This window comes from Thermobia domestica, chromosome 17 (assembly GCF_964235325.1).
Source record: "Thermobia domestica chromosome 17, izTheDome1.hap1.1, whole genome shotgun sequence".
NCBI classification, from domain to species: Eukaryota; Metazoa; Arthropoda; class Insecta; order Zygentoma; family Lepismatidae; genus Thermobia; species Thermobia domestica.
In genome coordinates, this window is record NC_137470.1 from 163,823,023 (window position 1) to 163,850,397 (window position 27,375).

The window sequence follows — 27,375 nt, forward strand, 5'->3', positions numbered from 1 at the left end:
ATATTTTATAGTTTTCAACGGTCACTTGTTTCAAATTTTTGAACATCATCCAATGTTTACAAAAGTAAAAGTTCAAGTAGTTCAGATTCTTCGTTTATACTCTCAGTAGCCTCAGCGACACAGTGCTTCAAGTGCATCGACCTCCTCCTCGATGAAAGATCACCTACACTGGATTGTAGCTGCCGCCCAAGTATCATCTTGATATCTGCAAAGAACAAACTTAAGAATATTTTGTTATGAACGTATTGATAATATTATAACGGGAAGATTATACAAATAATTAAAAGAATAAAAGGTGCCTTGAAATTTACGCGGGGTTAAGAGAAAGACTGAAAAAAAAAATATTAGCAAGCAGAGTGTGGAAAACCATCATGTTAGAAAATTAAGACCATGGTATTTAGTGTGACGTCATGCTCGAACACTACGAAACGGGGAAGGGATGCTTAGAGGTAGAGCGTTCATTTCTGGTACCCGAAGGGTCCCTGGTTCGATTCCCGGTCACATGTGTTGTGTTGGATATCATCATATTCCCGTTTCTTCCCATGGTATCAATCCATCAATTCGTTTCGAATTTATTTTAACAAGTTTTGGTTTTTGTCTAGAACTTCTCATTTTTTGTATCTGATGTAGAAACTTCTAGGAATTCTCCACATTTCACCAGACGCTTTATGGGTCAAATATTTACACGGTTAATTCATGTTTAACGTAAAATTATCAATATTGGAAAACATGACATCTTGAAATTCAATATTCCAGAAGAATAACTGTATTGAAAGATGGAGTATTGAAATTTCTACCTTTTGTAGAGTACACAGAATCATTTAGAATTTTCGGTTGAAAAAGGGTTCTAGATTATATTTTTCCAGTTTGAGAAAACCGTCAGTTTAAAGCTTGAAACTATAGAAACAGCATCTACAACTTTATTTTCAGCGAAAGAAAAAAAAAATATTTTGACGTGTTGAAGGCAAGCCAAAAGTTATAAAATTACCTATTTGGCTGATTGGTTTGGAGTTTAGTGTCCACTTCAATACTGAGGCTACATGAGACCTGGACCTACTGTTTCAATAATTTCAAACTTCAAGGATTTTCCTGCGGGAATCGAACCCTGTACCCCGTGCCCAAAAGAAACGCGTACTACTAACTAGACTAGCAAGAAGGGTAAAATTGGATAAGTTAACCTTGGTGAAGACATTAAGTTTATGAGAAAGGCGTAAAGCTGAAAAACGCGGTTTTGTGAGCTTTTTTCCGTGCCATTTTTCTGTTGAAAGGAGAGAAAACCATATTCTGTTAAGCTTGTCTCAGACGGGCCTGAAGTAGGGATGCGATTCACGATCTAAAGCTCACGACCTTATTTAACGATCATGTGAGAAGTAACTTATCCTTAGTCCAGTTGAAATTTTCTGCTGTCCTTATTTGGATCCTGACTTACAAGAAATAGAAGCATTTTCTATTTTCTCCTGGACTTGCATACACCTACCAATCAGAAAAGGGTAGCGCCTGACGATGTTCAACTTTATTTCTCGCTGTCATTTCAAAACATAGCTACCTGGACAAGTGAAACATCAATCGTATTAATCGAGTCATACGATAAATAAGACTTTTTGTATAATGTGAAGCACGATTTATGTCAAAAATTAAAATGCAAGAACGGAGGCCTTAAACAAGGTATGTAGTGAAGTAAGGAGTGTCCGCCTGAACACTACAGATACGAACAAATGTAATTACATCTTTTAAAAGATTAAAACTAGGTTATTAAGGTATATTGTGCAATTTGTTTACCAAACGATAATGTAATATGTTAAAAAAAGAAACAATTAGAGTTAATTGTCATCAGTATTGTGTGGGCTTCGTGTAATTTTAGGGAACGGTTCTAGAATGCTGGCGCAATACAAAAAGTCCCGGGTGTAGTGCATGAGAGGGGCCCTCGGCGCGGTATAAGCTTACTTTATAGGGCATGAGGGTACAGACCTGAGCGGATAAACTAGAAAATTGTTGTTCCTCCTTTATTTTAGCTCTCCGTGCTGTAACTGCCCTCATTTATATATTTGCCCAAGTCATATTGCGGATGAACTCATATTGGGAAAAACAATATGTACGATTACTACAGCTGATTGTCCTGTATGTAACACATTCTTCAAGTGTTTTTCGTCTGTTTAATACAGCGTTCACGAGAGGCTCTGCTGGTAGACGATTCTTAAAACTAGGTAGGTTTTCAGACCCCCTATATCACCTCAGATTAAAAGAAATTGCATGGAAGTTTGAGTTAAGCAACAATGTCAAGTTGTAACCTGGATGCAGGCCTCAGTTCAAATCCATGTGAGAAGGGCTTTAAATTTAAACAATGTATCAGTGAATATTATGCTAACAGCGATTTATTTTCTTTATCCTTGACATTTTTACCTGCCTTTCGTCTTTGATTGCCCAGAGTTAATCAATTTTTGAAACAGCTTCATCTTTTCCTTCTTCCAGATACTTCTACTATATATATTCCATAGAAGAAGGTTTGCGGACATATTGTGAACTCCCAGTCGAAACTTCGTTGTGTCGTGTTGTGTGCAGTGACATATACTGTAGCTGTTCAACTTGAAACTGCGAATTCCTGAAGATGGAAATGTCGGATACAGATCTCACATAAAATGGTCAGTAGATTCATTTGTTATTATATGTTTATTTTATGTATGTGAGTTAAACGTAGAGCAAAATTGGATACACATACCCTACATGTCATTTTGCAAGTAATATCGTAACAGATCCATGTTTGAATTGATTTTTGTTTAAAATTGGGAACACGTACTTTTATGTGCACTACGGAGAACTTCGTACCAATTGGTCAGTTGGTTAGGATGTTATTGACAAAAGAATGTGTAGGGTGCTTATGTTTTTTTTTTTTTTTCTGGTGATTGTACATAGTAAGGAAAACTTGTTTTCAGGGTGGCCACTCACCTGGAAAACCGGGAAAAGTCAGGGATTTTTTTAATTCTGGAAAAGTCAGGGAATTTTGATGAAAAACATGGAATTTTTACTCGGGAGAAAATTTACGTTCTGCTGTATTCCTAGCCATTTAGCCGGTTTATTTATACACAAAATAGCTTTGGTCGCTGGGGGCTTCGCTCCCAGATTTCTCCTTCCTTCCAGGTTTCGTTTATCTAGTTCTGCTGGTTTGGGCTGCGCATACTTTCTTCATATTCTTTTGTCATTTAGTGCTGCCCATGAATTGAGCTGGAGCGAAATCGGGACCATTTTGTAATTAACACACTTGTTTAGTTCGATGGCTGCTTGATTTCCAGAATTCGCTCGGGGCTGCGCCCCTGCATCCCGTTTTGGTGGTCACGTGATTAATATAAAGGCTGAACGATAGTTGAGTATTTCTGCCGGAAGAGTTCCGAGTGTGTGTCGAATTCCACAAAATGTGTGGAATTTTGGTTAATGCGTGTATTTCTATGTGGAATCAAAAACTGTGTGGATTCCACATGCATTTGTACTCAGTGGCGGCAGTACTTTCTGCGCCACACGATTAATTGGCCATGCTTTTCTACAGATATTTGACCTTTTGACCACCAATTTGAAGTAATGGCATTCCCCTCTCCCTAGTTTTTACACCCAATTCCGCTACTGCATGTACTATTGTTCTAAAAAAAAAAAAAAAAAAAAAAAAAAAAAAAAAAAAAAAAAAAAAAAAAAACAGCTTCAAACAAATTTTTCTGATTTCTTAAAAGCACATTTTAATAGTGCTCATTTACTTCAGTTCCGTTGTTTTTTTACACAATATTTCCCATCTATGTCGACCTGTTCCCCGGTTGCATAACCACCGCACGCCACTGCTGGCACGACAAAATCTTTGGGACCCGGGCCTACCTAAAGTTGTTAATGCCGGCTTTCTAGACCGAAGTCCGCTACTTCTTAATACAGGTAGCTCCATAATTGTCCTCTCCGTTCATTTGTGACGTCAAAGAACGATAGCATAACCTTGTACTGCAATATGACAGAGGTTGCTAATAAGCACACCTGGTGAAGGTATTGTATATTTGTTGTTAAATCCGGAGAAATATTTGATTGCAAATTAACGAATAATAAGTAGATAATGAGTAGAACAGTTTCTTGATTTGAATTTTGCAATTTTAAACCGATTTTATGTAAATTCTGTAATGGTGTTTTTCCAAGAAAATAAATTTAAGAATTATTGACTACTTATTTTTTAAACATATATTTGTTTAAAAAAGAAATGAAAATTTCAGTCAAGGGAGTTGAGGATTGTCGCAGGGTGCGGGCTCCACCTCCATTGGCCATTTCCTAGCTATGGGCCTGGATCAAAATACCATGTTTTCGAGTAATTCTTTTTCTTAACACATGGACTTCTTTGCCGTATAACTCACATGATTTGTGTTTAATAATGGTTTACGGGTTTGCAGGGCCGGCGACAGGGGAGGGGGAATAGGGGACAAATGCCCGAGGGCCTGGAATCACAAAAGAATAATTAAAAGCAATAATTTTACTGGAATTTAGGGGTTCGTGTCCCTGAGTTGCCCAAGGTTCCTATATATACCAATTTTAGATATCTCTAGAAATTTTCTGGAAAAACGGGAAAGTTTCTGGAAAAGTCAGGGAATTTTGAAATTCCAAATGAGTGGCCACCCTGGTTTTGTATAACAAAAAAAAAAAAAAAGAAAAAGAAAAAAGAAAGAATAAAAAAGGATACATTCTTCTAAATTTGAATGTCCACAAATTCTAATACCAGCATACTGCAACATATGAGACGTTCCGAATAGTAAGGCGAACTCAACAAGGTTCGTTTCTTGTTAATGCATTTTGAACGGTCAAAATAATCGTCCATTTATTGTGACACTGTGTTTTCTAAGGGAAAGAGGAACAATTTTCACAAACTATACATACTACTATACTGCTCAAACTCCTCAAATTTGATTTCCGAGCGTTCAAACTGCATGTAACTTTTAAGGCCTCATGTATAAAATAGGAAGTAGTTCTGAAAGTTATTTGTAACAAAATATCTCTTGAAAAGACAAAACTTTTATTTACCAGGGCTCATAGCGAGTCACTTTTTTAAAACTAAAAGTTACTTTTTGTTTTTCAAGTTGGGCACTGAAAGTTACTTTTTTTTAAATTTGTCACTAAAAGTTACTTTTTTGGGAAGTAAAGTGACTTTTTTGTGTGATTTATGTTTTGCATTGGCAGTTTCTAAGAAAAATGTTATAAAAATAAATGGAAAAAGGCAGATACTTGTTACTCACTACTCTTCTGAAAACCTCAGTACTTGCTGCCACATGTGAACCAGTCAGCTTTATTCTCACTTCAGCTTTTATTCTTTCATGGGTAATTGGTGGATGCTTAAGCTCTCAAAGTGGGGTTGAGAACCCTTCTTGTGTCTATTCTTTCTTCTATCATAATAGTCTTTTAGTTTTCTCTCGTAATAGTTAACGCTCCACTCAACGTTGTGTGTGTGTGTTTATGTGGTTCATCATGTTCGTCTTGTGTTATGCTTCTTGTATGTTCTCCTTAAGAGTTGTTGATGAATTTGAATATTTCATGGTTTTGAGAACTCTCAATGCTAAGTTAAATATAATGTCTGGGATGAAGAAATTTGGAAATAGGCCAGAACTGGTTCCACTTACGCAGAAGCTTCTTACATCTGCTAAGTCTGCTTACCGTAACTACAAAGCATACTTAGGAAACCTAAGAAAGGAGGAAGCTCAAAAAGAAGTAGTAAAGAAAAAAAGATAAAACAAAACAACAAACAAAGAGAAAGGTGATGGAGAAATTGACACAAAAAAGGGGGGAGCATGATGAGATTTTGGTCACTTTTTCGTGTGCTTTTGGTCACTTTTCAACTATTTACAAGAGACCAGAGCACTATGAGCCCTGGTTTACGCATATTTAACATAATATTACCTTGGTAAATTCTAAAATCCATAGTTTTTTGTTACAGTAGTAAGTTTCTGTATTTCCAGTTCTTTTTTTTTTTTAATAGCATAAAGAAAATTAATTATATTTATTTATTGAACAAATTCCCAGATACAGTATAACTTACACAGGGAAATGTTAACAAACGAAAAAAAACAAAACAAAAAAAAAAAAACAGTGTTAACAAATAGTGTAAAGGTAATTTTATTTCACGAAAACTCGTTTAATTGCTATTTCAAACACCGGATAGCTCGAAAAAATGTCCACATCAGTTAGAAGATTATAATATTTCGGTATTCTATGAAAGAGAGACCTCTGTATAATTGCCAACCTGGGGTGTGCAAGATGGAATAGGTGGTTATTTCGGGTTATGCGGGGAGGGACATGTAAGAATAGTTCCTGAAGTAATGTTTCCGATCTTGTTTCCATTTACTATTTTATGAAGAAATTTCAAGTCAGATTTACTTCTGCGTACTTCCGGAGTCGGATATTAAGATGTCGCAAGAGTTCCTCCTTACGTAATATTCGAAGTGCGGGAACACCAAAGTGTACTATAGAAATAAAGAAGTTGAGAATAGAATCAAATCTGGAGAAATGTGTATAGGTGCTGCCATGGCCTATATGGGAGAGCAGTATTCGATCTTGGGCGCTATTAGAGTTTTATAAAAAGTTACCAATGATGACATAGTACATAGTTCAGTAAATCGATAAAGAAGCCCCAACATGTGCATTGAATTCTTAAGTATTGAGGAGATGTGGTCAGAGAATGTGAGTTTCAAGTCTAAAATCTATGTATGAAATATATGAAATATGTGTTCTGAAATCTAGGAGCTCAGGCATTTTCAAATCACACGATCTTGTCTAGCTTCTTCAGTCTCTTAAATATTATTAAAAATTTTTAAATAACATTTAGTTTAAAGTCAATTAAGTTCGGAAACATTATATAGATTTTGATTATAAAACGTGTGTATTAATTTATATTAATATGTTATGATATTCTAGTCTACCTTCTGAGAAAAAAAAAAATCTTGTTTCTGGTAATTTTTAGTATCTAAATTTCAAAGCTGAGGTCGAAATATCTCTTTCTTAATTTTTAAAATGAAATTTGAAAGAATCTTTTTATTTATCGTATTTGGCTTCGTTATGGATTTAAAATTGTACCAATTATTCGATGTATTAATTTGGCATTTTGTGGAGCTACGAGAGTTTCAGAAGCTTAGCCAAAAGATTTGAGCCAAGAACTGTTGATATCCGATAGGACTCATAAGGTTCCATTTTTGTATCTCTGATCGTGAGCCGCTGCATACAACTGCACCAAAATAAGGAGGTGTACCTCCTGAAAGAGAACAATATGAGGCTTCATAAGTTCAATCTCAGAAATTACATAATTGTACGTTGTATTAAATGAAAAATAATAGTAGAATTGAGAGCAAGGATATTAACAAACTAATATGTAGCCTTTCTCGGCTGAATCAATTTATTGCATTGAATTATTTAGGACAAATATACAATATGCATTTTAACAACCGTGTTACTTCTTTTTACTATGATTCAGGCTGTGTAAACGGCTCCGCTCACGAGAATTGCTTTAATCCCTAAATTCTAAAAGGTCGGTGGTAGAACGTCACCATGAGGAATTCCAAATTCTAATGTTTGTTTTTCGGCTTTCAAATTCCAGGAGTTACACAACTTTTGATGGATTTTTGCTCGACGAGACGCTAGTTAATCTGTTAGTTAGGCGTCCATCAGATTTGGCTCAAATTCCGAAAATATTTAGTTTTCATGTTTCCGACTGGAACATAAACTAAAATGGCGATGCTTGAAACAACGGTGTTCCCTTTCGTAGGTCCATCGTGTTTTAAGGGAGAAATAAGAATGCATTCTCTGGGTATTGTATTTATATTTGTGATTTACACTTTCCTCTTAATTGCACGGTGAATAGGTTTGGTATTAAGTAAGCAACTTATAAAATTAGTCACGGAGTCTAGACCCATCGTAATTTCGTATTCATTTTAAATTATCTTATAGCATCTTATGTTCTTAGTAAACTAACCTATTTTTCTAATGAAATTTGAATGAAATTTCAGTATTTCAAGATCGTGGCCAATCCCTCGGTGCTTACGATTAAAACGGGTCTCTTCTTACGCAGTTATACTAATTTTCAAACACTTGGCGCTAAATACTACACTTTGGAAATACAGGACTGTCTGTCACTGTACTGTTAATTTCACTCATTTAGCATCAACTATGAATTAATGTACACTATAAGCCTTTACTCTCTAAAATCACTTAAGCAGTCCTCAAAAGCTTTAATCTAAAAGCGTAGTAGTTGAATTCTACAACTAAAATTTAAAAAGTTAATCATGAATGTAAAATGTATAACCATAATCGATTGATTAGTTTAGCGTCCCTTTCCAGCACCGAGGGTATACGAGACGTGGTCCTATACTTTGAGGTGGAATCCAAACCACCGTAATGCAACCATATTTCAAGGCTCTTCAACTGCGAATCGATCCCTGGACCTCATGCATGAAGGAGCGCGCGCTAGTCACTAGACCAGCGGAAAGAGCAGCCATAATCGTACATACGAAGTGTTCTGGTAAGCTCGTAACTTTACCAAGAAAGAGTATAGCTAAAGAGATCACTTACATTATCTTTCACAAATGTACAATGTGCCATCCACCGGACACATGGTATACTTCTAGACAATAGTCAAACTCATCTCATATTTGTGCAAGCTTGTCCGGTATTACTGCAATCACAACCGTCACAGCTAGCCCACAGTTGTTGGAAGGGAAGCCACATAGACGGAATCGTTTATAATCCCCATAGGAAATCACTTACAATGAGATCAGGTGACCTTGGAGGCCAGTGGTGCAATGGGAGATCAGTACGCATCTTACGGCCGATCCGTCATTGAGGTACCTAACTGTTAAGGAAACGCTCTGACATGCAAGTGCCGGTAAGGTGTATTGAAGCTGCTGATACCAACGTCCTATGCTCCGAGCTGAATGAGATGCTGTGATGTACTGACAATGAAAATGCAAGGTCATAACTAGGGCCCGAAAGTTGAGGAAAAATCCTCTTTTATAAGAATGCCCGAAGACGAGCTTTACATATGTTCATTTTGGTGGATTTTATTTGTTCTTTTCTGCCTTTTTCGGCGTTTTTTTCTTTATTGGTCTTTTTTGAAGCTTTTAATAGGTCTTAACGTCTTCCTTTTTGCACTCCATCTTTACTGGCGCCATTAACTCCCATTAGAATCCGCCCTACTTCCTTCTGAAAAATGGCTTCTAAATTATTAAAATCACCTTAATAAAATGTAAACCATAGGCTAGGACTAGGAAAGGAGCAACGAATCTTTGCGTAAATGAAAATTTTGCCTTGAGCTGCTCCTGTAAAATGCTAAATGAAAATTTATTTTCGTACGTCTTGCTGCTCAAGGCTTCCGAATTCACGTCCGGCGGGGAAGTAATTTTGTTCTTTACCTACAATTTAAAGCATAAAATATTAAAATATTTTTATTACGTGGCAACTGATATTTTTTATTACATACACAAATCAATTATAATTTCAAATCGTTACGGGCCAATGTGGTGTCTTGGCCTTCTCCAAAAGTGTCCGGCTTCTACTTGTCCTCCAAAAGTGCTCAAAATATAGGATTAAATTTTGAACAACAGAAGCAATCTAAGAAAAATGCACATTGAACAACAAAGCAAAGCATTTCCGGATAAAGTTTCTTTCAACTGTATATTGTATACTACCAGAAGCTTGTATTTCTTGAGCATTATATTCATGTAATTCTAAGTAAATTGGGGATTATTTTTACATCCTTTTTTCCAGATTTTAGGTACTTTTTTAAAAGCTATTTTTAGGTCTTTTTATAGTTCCTTTTTAGCCAATTTTTAGGAGTTCAACTTCCGAGTCCTAGTCATAACACACTTACACTGTTTGAAACGGAGAATGCAAAAATGATTGTTATTGCTTTGTTGTCGCCATCTCAACTCTATGAACATCCTGTACTAAACGAACAAGCTAGCTAATTAACTGCACCAGGGAGACTCCTACCGTCAATCATGTGAATCGGCAACTTGCAGCTAGCACCGAGGGAAATATGCTTTTGAAGTGTATTTTAAACTTTGATGCGAATTCATGTAAATGATATAACCTTGTGAAATCGGATGATTCTCTTTAGAAAAGCTGAATTTTATTTTTTTTCTATTTTTAATTGTTACATCTATAGTAAATATACTATAACATTTCTAACATCAAATATTATAGGCAGAAATTGATTTCAATTATTGAATTTTTTTATTGTTGTCATGATGTAACTTTTTTTTTTTAAAAAAAAAAATAATAATAACAATATGTGATTGTTAATAATAGTTTCTACGTTACAACTTCATTTATGAATTAAAAATGGTTGTGCCAAATTAGAATGACTCTACGCATCATATCAAGAAAGAAGTTCTCATTTTTAGAGTAAGATTTTGGCTTGAACGTTCGGTTAAAGATACCAACATGAAAGCTGCCCATTCTAAGCGTAAGAAACCTACAAATAAATCGACAACGAATGAGAAATCCAATGAATATTTATCGAGCAGCTCTGTACAAAATCATCCAATGAGTATACAAGATACAGTTAGAGCACACTCAATAAAAACTATACTTTCCATATTTAACCAGAGAGAGATGGAAAGTATGAAGAATTACATTATTGAGAAAGTAAAGGTGAGCACCGTGAAAGAATATTCTTTCACTATTTTGGTCTCTCCTTTCAAGCAGTGTCCTTTTCTTCATTCACCATCCATAGATGACCCAGAAGTTTTAATCTCAAAACGGTTTTGGGAAAGGCTTAGCCAGAAGAAGAAGAAGAAGAAAGTTGAAATAAAACAGGTAAAGAAAAGTGACTCAAATTCAGAGAAACCTCTGCCGTTTCTCCATAGCCTTGAACACACTGACTATATGCAAATGTACAGGAAGAGAAAGGTGTATGAGAACAAGAAACAATCTCCTGTGGAGAGAAAGTACTTCCTCGATATGATGAAGGATAGAAACCAGACACAGGAAGGCTATGATGGTGATGATCCTATTTGTTATGTGTGTTACCCTAAAAGCCGCCCTTTGTCTACTGCTAATTGCCAAATTGGTGATGGTCCGATTGGAGCAATAGCTAATAACAGTCTAAAATCAAATGCCCGTTCTACATTTACGCTTAGTCCTAGAATTCAACGCAGCTCTCCTCGTGGTTCCAATGTTCAGAAACTTCCAGTGAGGCTTGGTTCTTGTATTGAGATAAAGGCTTTAGCAAAAAATCCTTCTGATGAATCAAAGAAAGATCCTCTAGACGCCGTGAAGAAAGGAGGTGGAGACGCCATTGAAATAGCAACTCCCAGGAAAACTCAGAGAGGTCTCTTAACAAAATCAAGAAGTTTGAAAAGAAATGAAACTTTTCCGTTGTATAACAACACCATTTTTAATACTCATCATTATTAGATGGTCAACGAAATATTAATAAACGATTATTTTCCTTAAATGTTGTTTACCTTCTTTGATGATTACTATAAGTTACTTAACTTGTTTTTGAAGAATAAAATGAATTTGTAACAATTTTTTCAGACATTATTTTTTCAGACATTATTTTTTATATAATCATACAAGTGTCAACTTATTTTTAAGTTGATCGATGGATATTTTGATTCACTTGAAGATAGTTTACACTTATTTATGATTATAAAAAAGACTGGTCTCTTATTTAGTAAGTGACAGTAGCAAGTTTAAAGCATATCGTAAATACAAGTTATTTTAAAGTAGGGTGAATGAATGCAGTAAGATCACCAATGTAAATGACAGTAAACTTTGTCATTGCAATTATTTCAGAATTTTGCAAATACAGAAAAACGTCCATTATTCCTAAGCTGCTATGATTTTAGGGAGTTCGGTTTACCTTTATATATATTTACCATGTACATGTCTCCGTCCATTCAGGAGGGAAAAAAAAGAAAAAAAAACAAGAATATTCCATGAATTACCGCCGGTGATCGCTATAAAGACCGTAACAAATAGGGAGAAGGGATTTTCTACAATCAAGCTTTAATTTTATATTTCATCTCCACTATAATCCCTACTGAAACCGGAAAGAAAATATCGCATATAAATCAAATTTCTTGACATGGTGTAAACGTGACACTGCTTTTTGTTTAATATAAAGACAAATGACTTTATGGTACCCCTCTATGGATACAAGATCACATAGTCAATCCTTGAATACTGTATTGTATTACGTTTATTTTCGTCCTTTTTTCGGTACATTTAGCCCTGCATTGCAATGCATCTGAAGTGTACACGTTATTTGTATATAAACACAAAAGTGAAGGAAATAATAATAATGTAAATTATACACACTAGGTGAATTGGGCGGTGTTATGCAACAACCATTCAACCCACGACGAATCAGTTTTGAGGAAATCGTAGTTATAGGTTTCTCGACCCGATAAGATATTACCGTATCTGGGTTGACTTTTCTCTTCATAGATGGCAGACCGATCGTAAACGCTTTACCAGGATTTTTTATTATGTTCCTTTTACATATGTTCGAACCCTCCAGCAGGGTTAACTCATTTTTTAAAATTTTGTGGGTTGACTGGTTGTTGCATAACACCGCCCAATTGTGTCTTACATTTTGCATTATATCATTAAAAATAAAATAAAGTTACAGTAAGTAATTATTACTTGCAGTGTATGTAGAAATCCTTCCATATATATATATATATATATATATATATATACAGATGGTGATCAGAAAAATGGAAACACCTGAACGAAATTGCAACTTACCAGATTAGTATGGTGTCGGGCCACCTTTCGCCTTCAGAACAGCCTTGATGCGACGTAGGATGGACGCATAGAGGTCGTGAATGGTAGCAAGTGGAATTTTACACCATTCCTCGTGCAGGACATCGGCCAGTTCTGTGAGAGAGGATGGAGGTGGAAATCGTCGCCGGAGTCGTGTTTCCAAGACGGACCACAGATGTTCAATTATGTTGCGATCTGGGGATTGGGCGGGCCAGGGGAGGTGTTGAACTTCATCCCGATGTTCCTCAAACCACGCTGCAACAACGCCAGCTGTGTGAATAGGTGCATTATCATCCTGGAAGATGCGTCATTGTCCGGGAACAACATCCGGACCATAGGATGCAAGTGGTCTCCTAAAATTGCGACATAATCGTTGGCAGTGATTCGTCCGCTGAGTGTGACCACAGAACCCAATGAAAACCATGATATGGCGGCCCACAGCATCACTGAGCCGCCGCCATGTTTCACAGTTGGGCGGAGACACTGCAGATCATAAGCTTCTTTGGGCGTTCTCCACACATAAACACGGCCCGTGGTTGGGAATAGGGTGAAGGATGACTCATCCGACCATATCACACGTTTCCAGTCCTCAACGGTCCAAGTTGCATGGTCGCGGCACCATTTACGGCGTGCGAAAGCGTTATGGTCCCTGATGAGCGGTTTGGCCCGTGCAACACGACCCCGTAAGTTCATGTCATGTAATTCGCGGCGGACTGTGATTGTCGAAACAGGATGGGGGAGGTGCTGATTAAGTTCCTCCGTCACTTGCTCCGCAGTGTCACGACGGTTCTGCGTGACAATGCACTTTATTACCCGGCGTGATCTGTCACTCATGATTTTCTTCCGCCCACTGTTCCGCTTCCCCGACATGGTTTTCCCGTGTGTTGTGTAGGCCGTCATCACCTTCGACACTGTCCCACGCGACACACCTAACACAGTAGCTACTGCCGTCACACTCACTCCACATAACCGCGCACCAACAATTTGCCCCCTTTGAAAATCTGATAGGTCTCCCATTTTACACTACCTCCGTCTGCTGCAGCCACTGGACATTGCTGTTCCACTGCGCCTGACATAGTATGGAGACCGACCTAACACACCACCACCAGCGGTCCGGCGCTGCGGGCGCCACGACACCACTGCCAACCCATATATCTGACGTGTTGCCAACTACAGGTGTTTCCATTTTTCTGATCACCATCTGTATATATATATATATATATATATATATATATATAAAATCATAAAGACAAGTAGTGACACTGATTTACTTAGATCATATAAAATTTTTATACAGTTAGCAGTTCATGTATTCCTCTACTGACTAAAAGCAGTGTTGTAATAAATATTTCTGGAGTTCTTTTTTTTTTCTTTAAATTTAGCAACAGTGTCCTGATTTTTATACCTTTGAAAAGTTTATTGTAAAGCATGCAAGTAATAATTACACTCTAACCTCTCAATCTCTTATCAGATATTACACTATTCTTTTATGTTGTTACATATTTGTATTGTCTAATTACTGAAATATTCATATTTTTTGTTTTCCCAGTATATTATCATAATTTATATATTCTTTAATGCAATGAGGCAGCTTGTATTTCTACTAGTGGTGGGTACAAAAACCTGTAAAATTTCCAAAAACAGGTTCGGTTTTCTTCAAAACCGGTTCGGTTTTTCACCGGATCCGGTTACAGTTTCCTTCAAAACCGGTTTCGGCTTTTTCCAAAATTTCTTCTATTTATCGCCAGAACAGTGTTTTCGTTGTTCTCTGGAAACCTATTCCATTTCCACAGAAATAGTTTTGTGTGTTTTCCAAAAGTTTTTACCGAAACCGGTGTCGGTGAAAAACCGCACCGATTTTGGAGAAAACCGAAATGTCGGTTTTTCGGATTTTGATTTTTCTAGAAACCGGTTTCCGGTTTTTATAAAAACCGGTTTTGCCCATCCCTAATTTCTACCATATTTTATTGGTGTTTCGAGTTTTGGACTGAAGGCATCACTTTCTACAAGAACTGTCTACAACTGTTCACCAACTATGTTCTGCCACTACAATTGATTACATGGGTGTGATCTAGTGTCACTTCTACAAGAACTGTCTACAACTGTTCACCAGCTATGTTCTGCCTCCACAACTGATTACATGGGTGTGACCTAGTGTCGTTTCTGCGGTGATGAACCAAGTTTAATCTGGCTGGGACTTATGAGTAACAGTGAACATGTTGTTCTGTGACTAACGTTCAGGTAATCTCTTTCCATTTGTTAAAGTTTCTTAAGTGACCTTCATTTATTATTACTAGATTAATATCAAAACATTTTGATATCAGTAGTTTTATAAACTAACTAATTAAAGTGATTAAGCGTTGTTCTTCATGAATAAGATTTAACCGTTGAATGAAGAAACTCTAAGTACAGTTGAACAAGTATTGTTTACGTTGTTTATGCGTTCATTGCATCGATTTCTTACTATGCTCATTCCATTGTGAAGTACTATGTATCCTACGGTTAACATGACGTTCTAAGGGGAAGTGAGCTCTCCATTCAGTAAGTCGACCCATGCGCGGACGGGGTAATCCGGTGTCAACGTTGTCTCTTCTCACGTCAGAATCATTAAGTAAGCAAACAGTTGAATACGATGTCTATCCTGTAGTTAATTTTAGCATGTTTAATGAAACCAAAGAAGTTAGAAGATGACAGTTAGCTTAGGTTCGACCCCGAAGCGGGTACTCCGTAATGTTTACCTTACAACCAGTTAATCTAGCATAGTATCGCAACTCAAGCTTGTTGTGCAATTAAGAGCTATCCCGATTAATCCTCGATACATTCTTGTTTACATACTATTATAAGGTACTGAACCATTAGATTATGTTTTAAAGTTTAGTTGAGCGTGTCAGAGATGGTGGGCACTTGCCAATATTTTTTTTCTTCCCATTACCATGAACCGAGGTGTGGTGGTGTTAGAGGTAATGTTTAGGTGTCGCTGGCTAAAGTAGTACCTCCTGTAATTATTTCTACTTCTAATGCGTTATGTTTCCGCCGCTGTTCTTAAGGTTAAGCCGAATCGAGGAGTGGCGCCCTCTTTAGTAACAGTTGGTTGCGGGTAGTAAAATGAGTAAAGATGTTATGTACTCTAGGATGGGGAGTTCTTAACTCAGCTGCGCGACAAGGTTCTCTATAAATGAGATATTTCCTCTTAGTTGTAATGAACCTCTCTGCACTTTGTCTTCTTATGCGCCAGTGTTCCGACCGAAGTTAATTGTAATGTCTACCTTAATTGATGTAAACAGTTAGTCAGTGTATCGTCAGTGACAACAAATACTATGAAGTAAGTATTAGTTATTTGACTGCACTTTATGTTAAGATCGCTTTACGATCTTTATGTAATGTTTAAACACATAGGTTATGTTAGATGTGCAATTATTCGAGGTTGTAGTTATCCATATACATACGAAATTTAATAAATGCCAACATTACATAAGCTAATTTGGAGACTGTTTGCTGTTCACCAAAGTAAGATTGAAATAAAAGTTTACTATATATATATGTATGTATTTTCTTATAGACAACATTTACGATTCGAATCAATCTTTTTTTTCTTCTCTCCTCGCTGGCAAACATGATGACACCATTATTGTAGAAGAGTCTGGAGTTAAGTTGTGTTCCATAGTAATAAATTAGGAAGGAGAATAATTAACGCCGACCCAAAAATATAATTTATTTTGAAAATCATTAGCGCATTTCGAGTTTGTCTCTCCAGCTACAGGATTTTAAGATTAAAAACCGTTACGTTACATGTGTCTGTGTTCATAGTATCATTCGATTTTGGCGGAATATAGCGGGATTTTCTAACGTTTTTACTGATGGAACTGAAATGGATCATTAACAAGAGACTGAACTCCTCCCCCCCCCCCGCTAGTTTGTAAATAAAATATTACCGTGAGAATGTTATAACAATATTCCGATTTTTGTGAAACATAACGTGTGTTTTGATTGACGTTGAGACTTGCTCGTATAATTCGGGTTTGAAATTAGTAAGAAGGAAAAGGGAGGATCGCTCGCTTCAACAATATACAGCATCACTAGAAACTTAACATTAAAACTAATGTTTCTGTTTAGTGACACTATTCTAGTCAGTTATTATCTCGTTTTTTGATTGAATAGTTGGAACCCAACTAAGAATAATTACATTAGCTATAGCTACGATGTAGACCTGATGAAACTTTTGTAATGTACTCGATAACAACTTGAAGAAAACACAAGTTGGAGACAGAATACACGCAAACATTATGACCAATACGATTATTGTTACTTTGGTACTGGGTGATTTAAAAAAACGGAAATTTTGAAAATCAAATAATTTCATGAAAACAATTGTTTTAAAAATATATTTATCTCATTTCATAGTAAAAATAATGCCATTTTAGAATACGTACAGTACAATTTTAGTGACCAGTTGGCCAGCGGTTATTATTTGTCACCAAAATGTTCACCATGCTATTAGGTATTGATCAACACCAATATGATTTCTCTATGACTTACAGTTCCCGAGATATGGCTCCTTAAATCTCCCGAAATAGGAACATTTTTGGCCGATATCTCGGGAATGGTAAGCCATAGAGAGATGATATTGGTGTTGATCAGTACCTAAGAGGATGGTAAACACTTTGATACCAAATAGTAACCGGTGGCCACTGGCCAAAACAGTGGCCACCTGTTACAAAAGTTGCACTGTGTGCAGTGGCGGCGGTTGGATGTTAAAAGTGGGGGGGGGGGCAAGACATGATCTTACCAATGTTAGTTTTCCTGGTTTCTTCTAACATTTTGTTTGACGAAAGGTTGTATAACTATTAGGATACTCTCTTTTCCAGTTAAAATACCGTATATCGTGTTTCATATTTTTTAAAGTAAATTGGCGAGAGCAACGCAAGTAGATACTAACCCTTTTTTACTCTTAAACAACGAAGGTGTAAGAAGAGATTTGATTCCTTGCTCAAGAACTGTCTGGAAAATTGTGACCAGATTAGGAGCCTATTTAATAACAAATTTGCAAAACAAATAAAAAATAATAATAATAATAATAATATTAATCGAATAGTAATGAAAAATGAGGCTTGTTTTGCAAAAGTTACATTGAAACCGGGGATTAATGAACAACTTATATTTTTAATTCTACACATGCTATTAAATGTATGTTATTACTCTTAGAAAGATAGTAAATACTAGAAGCAGATGCTGCGACATTTAAAGAAGTACTTTTGCAGCCTCCCGAAGCATGTTCGTTGCATGTAGAGTTTTCACTTTCTTGGAATACGTACATCAAAACTCAACAATACTTAGAATCACTCTAGTTATAAAAAATAATCCTAAAACATAGAATTATGTTGAATTCACTAAATTTAATTGTATATACAAAATTGTATGTGTACACCCCTAAACTCGTATATTACACTGCAAACATTGCCGCGCCTTTAACGTGGGAAACTCGGGTTCGATTCCTGGCGGGAGCTCATGTGGTTCGTATTCCACGTTAATCAGTAGGTCCTCGTATCATATAGCCTCACTGCTGAACGGGATGTTAAACTAAAAAAAAAAAAAAAAAAAATCAAATCAAAATATTCCTTAGTATTAGAAAGATGAAAAGACATTTTAGTAACTTTCGATTTTTGTGCAATTAAAGAATAACTTGTGATTCACAAGTTGTGAAGGACTTCCTTTTGTATGAAATGTTATCTCAATTTGTACCAAAGCGGCTGACTAACATATTGAGCCCTTGTAAGAAGAATGAAAATACACTCGAATTATGGCTCTCCAATAGGTTAATTTTTGAGTCATTTTTCGTGGTAAGTAAAACGCAATTCCTGTAGCTTTCTTAACTGAACCGGAAGACAACCAATACGTACTCACGGGACGGCAAATATTTTATGGCACAATTGTTATTCTATGAACCATTAATACATACAAAAACTCAATATTTCCAAATGAAACTATATACATTAATGGGTCATCTCATAAAAAGTGGGGGGACAACTGCCCCCCCTAATCGCCGCCCATGACTGTGTATTATAAAATGTCATTATTTTTACTATTAAATGAGAAAAATATTTTTAAAATTGTTTCCATGAAATTATTTAATTTTCAAAATTTCTTGTTTTTTTTTCTTTCTTTTTTGAATCATCCTCATTTCTATTCATGAATGCACGAGCTCTAGCTTTCCCGCTCCACAGCCGTTCATGTGGCAACATTAGGTCACGTTATCTCTGATACGCTGCGCAGTACTAGCAGACGATTCACCATGCGACTTGATCTCAACTCTAGAAAAGGGAGTTCTTTATAATGTTGAGATATTTTAGGGAACTCCTAATTCAATTAACATAGAATATAACTAAAATTAACCAAAATATGATTATACTCTTCTAATTTCTGCTGTCTATGATCTTTTCAAATGTTGTTCCCTAGTATTAACATATTTCCATTAATATATATACAGAGTGTTACAAAAACATGTCAGTATTTTGGGAACAGATTCTTCACATCGAAAAAAGAAAAAAACAGTTCATATGGTCCTGTGCTCAAAAGTGGATAATTTCGGAGTTATAGGGTGCCTAAAACGTGAAATAAGTGAACTGTAAAACTTCATAGGTCCACTGCTATGGGACGTATCGTAGTCGAGTCAAGACATCACTGAGGAACTGGTGAACTATCCAAATATCCATGTTTAAATGTGCTCCAGTACTTATACACCAATTTTTAGAGAGGTAGGTGGAGAGTGATGAAATATTCCTAAACAGACTATCTAAAAATGATTGTGCAAGTACCGAAGGTTCTGAAAGATGGATATTTGGATAGTTTAAATACTAATTCCTCAGTGATGTCTTGATCCGACTGTTATCGGTCCTATAATAGTGGAACTATGGACCGTTAAATTTCATTTTTTCATAACTACGAAACTATGTACTTCCGACCACAGGTGGTCCATATGTACTATTTCTCTTATTTCGATGTGATGATTCTATTCCCAAAATATTGTAGCAAATTTATGTATGCGAAATCACTAAATTGTTAGAAATATGTTTAGATACCTATTATTATGATTCGAATATCATTTAGTAGTACAAATGAAAAGAACGTTTTGCTATAGCCAGTTTTTTATCTGTTAGCTAATAAAACCATTTCAAGCGGAAATCATTCTGATATATTTAAAGACAGAATACACTTTGGGTTTGTGGAAATCAATTTATAATATACCAAAATAATGCACAATTCCAATACTTACTTAAATATTTGATTTATTAATTTGTTGGACACATACAGCCAATGGCCGTGTGTGTCGAGAGGAATACAAGAAATGTAACAAAACAGATTACAATGGCGAAAGTATTAAAAATAACATGTGCAAGTACAGTAAGTTTAATGAACATACAATATCTGGAAAATAATAGATGATAAGAATGCATTAAAAAAAATGCAGACGAACCATATTGATAGTGAAATCCCAAAGATTGGCATGCTGACAAAAGGTGTCTGGAAAACAACCGTCTGCACACGTTCATGCTCGAATGTTGGCCAGACAGATGCACGACCCTGGATATGAAATCCTTCATAATTTGCGTTTTCTCTTGACTTCACACCATCTTTATTCCACCTCTTCCCAAAGTCCTTTTCTTGGGGCGAGTACTTCTGCGGTGTTGTCACGCTGCTTTCTGAGGTACAGTGATGGATTTTGGACCACTACACCTTACTTCACGTTCGGACCTATAACACAGAACGGTACAGAGTTATGAGCTGTAAATTCCCACATGATCTACATAGGTATTTTACGCTTAGCTTTACCGGGGTTTGAGTCTGACTGGAGTCGAACTTCGGTTCAGCTGAAAACGCTACAGACACGAGGATTCGTCCGCTGGGCAGCCTGAATATTACTCACCCTCCTACTTCACTCCGAGATCAACCCCTCTCCGAACGGATTCCAGGGCTTTGGAGAGAGGAAAGTCTAGAAAGTGGAATTAAAAAAAATAATATAAAATGTTACGAGCGCTAAACAAAACGCTTTGTTCCCGATCTTCTTTCATACAACACACGCTGCATAACTGAAAAAGGAAAATTTTTCTCTAATTTTCGATTTTCTGGGAATAGCTGCACTGTCTTTCATTCTTCTATATAATTACTACGAAAAGGAAAATGGGTAGCCAGAAAAATAATTAGAAATTATTTAACGAAAAATATTACCAAGTTCAGGGCCGGCCTTAGGTGGTGCGGGGCCCGATTGGAAACATTTTGCGGAGCACCAGGTAACTTGCACTAAGGTCTGTAGAACCAATATTTTATATATGATGCACATTTCCTGCTGGTCTAGTGGTTATACCCGTTTCCCTTTATAACGTTTTTGCATCTGCAAAATGTTCTGGTGAAAACGCTCACCCTGTTCATTGCTTATAGTAGCTAATTTCTCATAGAATAACTCAAATGTGAATGAATTTTAAAATACATATTTCAACCTTGTGCCTAGCAATTTTTCAAGAAGGTTCTGTACCAGTGTTTCATAGTTTTCTTCTCTTACAAGTAAACCTATCGATATCGAAATCTAGTTTCTTGATTTGGCAGAGAAGGGGTGGAATATGAAGAAACGAGCGTAAGAAAAAAATTAAAGTGCTTCAGTCCATAAAGACGGCCGCAGTGGCCAAAAACCTGATTGATCAAAATAAGCCATAACAATGTGTTTCAAGTTTTAAAAATTTCATTTTATTTGCAAAACGGGTAAAGGGATGGAAAAAAACATTAATCGACACCGGAAGGAAGTAGACATCTATTTGAGGGTATGTTTATCATGGCCGCCATCTTGTATCTCGCTCGACTTTTTTAAAACAAAAAAATAGGAAGGGGGTCATGTAATACATCAAATTGGACTAGAATTTTACGAGAAATACAATGGTGAAGTCTGTTTCCATAAGTTTATATTTGTAAGACATAATGAAATGCACATTGATATGAATGCGTTGGTTCAAAGATTTCTTAACAGTTGTATCTTTGTGAAAAGAGTTCAAGTCAGGAAAACCTAATGTACGCTAGTGAGAACATTGTAGGTAGCTACTTATAAAAGGTATAGTCAGCTTGAAATCGTTATCGACTGCAGACAGAATGAAATGGTGATGAGACGATCACAAACCTTAAGAAACAGAAATCTTCATAAGCAGCCACCTATTCAGTACGCACTAGTATACATTCGGGTTTCCTAACTTGATTTAAAAAATACATCCACGGGATTTCTTGCAGGAGAGGGCAAAGTTTGTCTTCTGGTTTTGTACTTTTAATATAGCTATAATAAGAGAAAAGGTATGCAAAGAAGTCGCGCTGAGGCTGAATTATTTGATACCATATCGGTATTCACGGTAGTATCACATGACAATCAATAAGAATGCCAGAAAATTACTGGGTGTTCAAAATAAAAGAGGGTGTACACCCAGAATACATTTTTACACAAACTCAAATAATATAATATTTTTACGCCCAGTAGTGTGTGTAAGGAAATTTGGGAGAGTGTTACAGGCGTTGAGGGTGTGCAGAATAATCCCTGGACATAATATATATTTTTACAACAGAAATTGTTAACGTAAAAAAATAAAAAGATAACTATTGCAGCATTAAATTCAGAAAATATTTGCTTATGCCCGGAAATTTAATACGAACTATTCATTTACTTGTTAGGGAGAGGCCATACCCTCCCTTGTGTAGTCCATGGATGTACAGTACCTGTATTGCAATATGTTGTGTGTACTTGACAACTGAGAGTAGCAGAGCCATCTTAACAGTACCATAGCCACTTGGCCGAGGGCTAGGCGAGCAGAATAGTATGTATTAATTACACGTATTAGGAGCAAAATTTAATCATAGGAACCACAACACACTTGTTTGCTGTGGGGCCTAATATCTGTTAAAATGACACTGGAGAGTAGAGTAGACGGCAATAGCGTGAGGCCCCCTTAGGCGCGGGGCCCGATTGGGAGCAATCGGTCCAATCGGCGTAAAGCCGGCCCTGACAAAGTTATTCATTAAAAATTTTAATATCTAAATGAGAGTCAGTTCGGCTACTTCCTTATGTAGCAATACTCAAAAATTTGTTGTTTTCCCTAAATTAAGATGAGAGGTAATTTAAATTTGATTTAATAGAAAAGATAACACTGAATTTGGATAATACTGATAGAATTTTTAATTTAGATAAGAAATATAACAACGTGTAACAACATCTGATGAAAACAACATTTGCATAAAAAAAATGACATTATCCTTCTATTGAACTTCTACTGTAAAGTTTATTAGTTAAAAAGATTGAATTTACTACATGGACATTGAAATAGCTTTCTAAATTTGAATGACTGCGAAATTACCTAATACTGATATGTAATATTAATTACAAACGGCATTTTAAACCGAATTACAATTGTTTACTTTAAGAGCAAGATTGTAACAAATTTTCAAATTATAAGTTAATTGCCATAATTTCATCTGATAAATTTTGAACAGTTTTCCTACTGTATACAAATTACTGCATTGACCATACCAGATATTGAATATACGGAGAAACTGTTTGGTTAGTTACTTTTAAAAAAATGACAAAGATTTCAGGAAAGCAATGAAGAATAGCGAGATATAATCTTGCTTAATGAAAATTTAAGATTATAGTGGTCATTACCTTTAATTTTGAAAGTTTACAAGAGGATTGACAAAGATAGTGAAGTATAGTGAATTATATATTTTGAAGTTACACTATGTAGATTGAGTTTTATCATTTGCTGTATGTTTATAAAAGTAATTAATGACTATCACAAAATTAATTCTGAAAATCAATCTTTCTTGGCCAAGGTTTATATTTTAAGTTACTCTAGGTCGTCGACGCCTAGTTTCCCTAACAACAACCTATATAAAGACTAAAGCCTAAATATTAGGGTGTATCGAAAAAAACTTTTTTTTCGAAATCCGGTTACGGCTAGTGCGGATTTTTGGCCAAATGGCATCAATAAAACGTATAAAAAATCTCAACTCGATCAGACAATTTCTTCTGCTGCCGAGTAGAGCCCAAGAAAAAAAGATTCACTTTTCAACTGATTTTCCAAAAAATATTTTTTAAGTATTTCCTATATTTTTCGGTCGTTTAAATTATTGAAATAGCATTGGAAAGGAGAAATAAATACATAAAAAAATTTATTACGGTTATTTATGTGCACCACAAGCATAAAAACCTAGTTAATTATTTGTAAAAATGCACTGATTTTCTGGCGTATCGTACAATTAAATTTTAATATGAAATTATTGAAATCTCTTGAATAACGAAGAAAACACTTTAGTGCTAAATTCTAATAGCAGTAATAGTATAAATAATTTGCTCCCAATGCCTTATGCATCTGCTTGTCGCACTAGGTCACCTGCCGCCCACCTCTCCCCGAACGCCTCTTCTCTTGTACTTGCCCAGCTGAAAGGATCGGTCTTATCAGTCTCCAGTAGTCAACCAGCTGTGTCGAACGTGATTGTCGCTGCTTGAGTTATTTATTAGTGCTGTAGGAAATTTTAACTAAATAATTTGTTGTCGTGTGAAGTGCTGTGTGTAGAAGTGAGAACAGTGTTTCAGTTGTTAACTACCTTTTATTAGGAAGAGAGTGACAGATACGCTGACGTTATGGCATCGATAAGTTTGTTACGGTCTGACGTTAGGAATAGCATTATTGGGACACCCAAGGAATTCGGTAGAACACAGCTACCTACTGTAGAAGATGTATTGAGACAATACCTATGGGAGCGAGAAGAAAAGATGAGACTTTCGGGATCCCGGAAAGAGCCTTCAACAAAGGATTTATCTTCTATCGTCGCCAGGAAGATTGTGGAAATTTGGGACTACGCCTCAATCAGCGTCGAAGCAATTCTTAGTGTCAGAAGGATTGTTGCAATGATATTGAAGTACCATAATATTGTCCGTGACTTGCAAAAGTCAGCAAAGTCCGGTTTCCAAACTTGTGCGCAACAAATTGCTGATTTTCAACAGTCTGCCAAAAATATTTCATTTGATACAGCCTTTTGTAAGTGTTCCGATCCTCTTATAACTTGTAAGTGCAACTGCGAAAAAAGAAAAAAAGTGACAGTGCTAGAGGTGCCTTTTCTTCTAGATCAAAGAACCACAAAAAAACTGATTATAGGAAACTTGAATCATCAGGAATCCAAACGACGTATCAAGAGATTACGACGAAAGCTTCAGCGACAAAGATCAATAGCTAAGAGGACAGATCAAGAACAATCAGCTCAAAGCTTTGATCCAGAAGAAGTGGAATGCGAAAAACAAGCGGTGGAAGACAAGGACTTAAGTTCAGATGAGGAGTACCAGCCACCAAAACATTTCAAAACATCGCCTGAACCTGCTGTTCAACAAAAGAGGTTGCAACTACCCGCCTTTTTTACTACAGTATACAGGACTAAGACATCAACAAGACACGCGGCCCTTCTAGCCTCTTCCCTCCTATAAGACGTTGGGATGGTCACCTCAAAAAATACAGATAATGTGATAGATGCCAGCAAAATTCAAAGACAAAAAAGGGCTTTAGCTAGAAACATATTAGCCGACACCGATGCAGCTATCAAAGAAAAAGATTAAGAGCTTGTATTTTGATCTTAGAAAAGAAGAAAAAAGTGTTAGACGTGTTGTGAGAAAAGAGGAACATATGTTAGTTGAAAAGCCTGGATCAGAGTATCTGGGGCAAGTCACTCCAGAATCAGGATCAGGAGACTACATTCAAAACGCAATGCTCAATTATTGCCGTGAAAAGGACATTGATCTCACAAATCTCAGTGTTATTGGCGGGAATGGTACCCCAATAAACTGCGGCCTTAAGAATGGTGCTATGTCCCTTTGTGAATAGTCTTTAAACAGGCTTCTCCAAAGAGTTGTTTACATGTTCCACACCAACGAACTTCCACTTAGATACTTATTCCAGTCCCTCGACGGAAAGAGTACAGGACCAAATACCTACGCGGTCCAATTGGAACATTGCTTCAAAATTGTGAAACTATGCCATCACACGTTTTAACTCATTTCAGTACGCTGGATCTCGGATTTGAAGCTGGAAGAAAGCAGCAGTCTAAGCAGTGATCAACAGTATCTTCTTGACATTTGCAAGGCAATATCTTCAGGGGATTGTCCTCAAGGTTTAGCAGAAAGAAGTATGGGAAAACTACATCAAGCAAAGTGGTTGACCCTTGCGAATAGAACATTGCGTCTTTATGTATCAACCAGTAAGCCATCCGACAATCTTGTGCGCATAGTTGTTTATATCATGAAAGTCTACGCATTCATTTGGTTTTCAATTAAGAACGAACCAGCTATCATGGAAGGATTTCGCCATCTATGGAAGTTGATGACGTCTTGCCGATGTCTGAACGAAGTTACAAGAATCATTATTTACCCCGTCATCAAGAGAAATGCCTGGTTTAGGCATCCACAGAATCTACTCTCGTCAATGATTTCGAATCCTGATGCTGTCAAAAGGCAATTAGGTTGGAGAAGAATACTCAAAGCTAGAACAACATTGTGTCAACCCAATGCCGTTCGAGAATTTTCTGTTCCTTTGGAAATTAGACTTGATGCCCCATCATACATAGAAATCGATTGGTCAAACTGTAAATTAACGGAGCCACCAGTGACAAAGAATATAAGTACTAAAGTTCTGCGTGAGAATATTAGAAGTTCTGCCTTTGCAAATGAGGACATAAATACTTTCCTTTCACACACAAAGTGTTGAACGAATGGTCCAACTCATCACTGAGGCTGCATCGGCTGTTTGCAGCCCTGAAGAACGGCACAAATTCGTCTTAGCTACTCTGAAGTCACAGAAGCAAATGCCGAAATTTGCTACAAAGTCCTCCTACATGACTGGCAAGTAACTAAGAAAAAATGAACGCGGGCGGGTGGGACTCGATCTGCTGCCACCTCCAGCTGCAGAATTTTCTTTACTCGCATACAGAAAGCTCCTTGTTTCATAAAAGCGATAAAGTAATTTTAAAGCTCATATATTGTAACGTTTTTCAGGAAAGATATTTAGTGCTTTCTTCTTCTTCTTTTTACGAAATTCAGTAGGCTTTTATGCTTGTGGTGCACAAAAGTAGCCATAATAAATTTGTTGTTTGTATTTATTTGTCTTTCCTAATGCTATTTCGATGACTTACACCACCGAAAAATATAAGAAATATAAACATATATTTTTCTTTTGGAAAATCGGTTAAAAGTTACTTTTTCTGATTTCTCTAATATTTGGGCTCGACTCGGCAGCAGAAGGAGTTGTCGGATCGAGCTGGGATTTTGTATACGTTTTATTGGTACCATTTGGCCAAAAATCCGCACTAGCCGTAGCCGGATTTCGATTTTTTTTTTCGATACACCCTACTAAATGTGTTTTAAACTTAAATGTAACACTTTATGTTAGCTTATAAACATTCCGTCAAATGTATTCAATTTTATTTACGTCGTACAATAAACAAGAATCACCTATAATACTTTCTTTCAACAGAATTTCAAACGTAAGGACAGTCTTATCAGTAACAAAACAAATACCTTTTGTTAAAAACTCTATC

At 36.3% G+C, this 27,375-nt stretch overlaps 1 protein-coding gene and 1 long non-coding RNA gene across 3 annotated transcripts in view; one reads left to right on the forward strand and one right to left on the reverse strand.

The window, feature by feature from the left end:
- The window catches only part of LOC145674460 (uncharacterized), a 79,671-nt gene that overhangs the window by 35,323 nt on the left and 16,973 nt on the right, over positions 1–27,375 (forward strand). For both annotated transcript variants that reach the window (XR_014128942.1, XR_014128943.1), the window contains one exon: positions 2,470–2,639. This is a non-coding gene — a long non-coding RNA (uncharacterized LOC145674460). The remainder of the gene's footprint in view (positions 1–2,469; positions 2,640–27,375) is intronic.
- The window catches only part of LOC145674458 (ras-related protein Rap-2c-like), a 58,790-nt gene continuing 51,517 nt past the window's right edge, over positions 20,103–27,375 (reverse strand). The window contains exon 3 of the mRNA XM_081744534.1: positions 20,103–20,520. The gene's annotated coding sequence lies outside the window, so the exon portion shown is untranslated. The remainder of the gene's footprint in view (positions 20,521–27,375) is intronic.